The following is a 925-nucleotide window of genomic DNA, read 5'->3' as shown; positions in this document are numbered from 1 at the left end:
GTATATTTATCCTTCTATTTATCATTGATGGAGGGGATGAATCCGACGCATGCGCACAACGTTCAAAGTACACTGAGAAAGAGAGAGAAGTATATTCCCGCACCGTGGTTCTGGGACATGGACTTCTCTCTCATCTAGCCATATAGTAGTATTACATATATGGTGTCACCGTATGCTCCCTACGAAGTTTACCCGTACCTCGCAGGGTAAGGTTTACGAACGCACCCTAGAGGTTCTCTAGTGTGCTCACTGTATGCGCTGCACATGCGCTGTATCGAGTCGGGATGATAAATATCTTAGGCCTATCGCACATCAAATGCATAACTGTACATACAGACTAAAAGGTTGCAACACTTTTTAATTTGATGGTTTTCGGAACTTGCAAAAATTTTGACAGAGCAGTTCAGCATCTCTGATCGTTTATATTTAGTGGTTATGATAGGTTACGAAAATTGTCAAAGTGATGCAGAATCGTTTTGTACACGGTGAAATAAAAAAAATGTATTTGGCGCAGTGAAAGATTCTTAAGATACCCTTCGGATACCATAAAATATATCGTGGTAAGTAATAATAATAAAGTAAATGCTAAATTTGTTTTATAAATTTATTTATATTTTCCAAAAAGTAACATGTTTATTATTATTAACAAGAGTATACATAATTTTATTTATTATTATCAAGGCAAGTGGAAGAACACTTTACGCAGTCCTTCGCCTACGCATCTGCCGCCGATGTCATGGGCTATCAGAAGCACTTCTAGGAGAACAGGAGAATCGACTGAGTTGCATCTAAATTACGTATTAATATAATCATTTATTTCTTGGTATTGTATTGGTAAAAAATATTAATAATGGTATTAAATATTTAGAAAGGCAGGAAACTGAAGAAGGAGAAGGCAAGGAAAGAGAATAAGAGGGAAAAGAGA

The sequence above is a fragment of the Cyphomyrmex costatus genome, unplaced genomic scaffold (assembly GCF_001594065.2).
Source record: "Cyphomyrmex costatus isolate MS0001 unplaced genomic scaffold, Ccosl1.0 scaffold704, whole genome shotgun sequence".
In the NCBI taxonomy this organism is placed as follows: domain Eukaryota; kingdom Metazoa; phylum Arthropoda; class Insecta; order Hymenoptera; family Formicidae; genus Cyphomyrmex; species Cyphomyrmex costatus.
Note: the sequence above shows the minus strand (reverse complement) of the source record.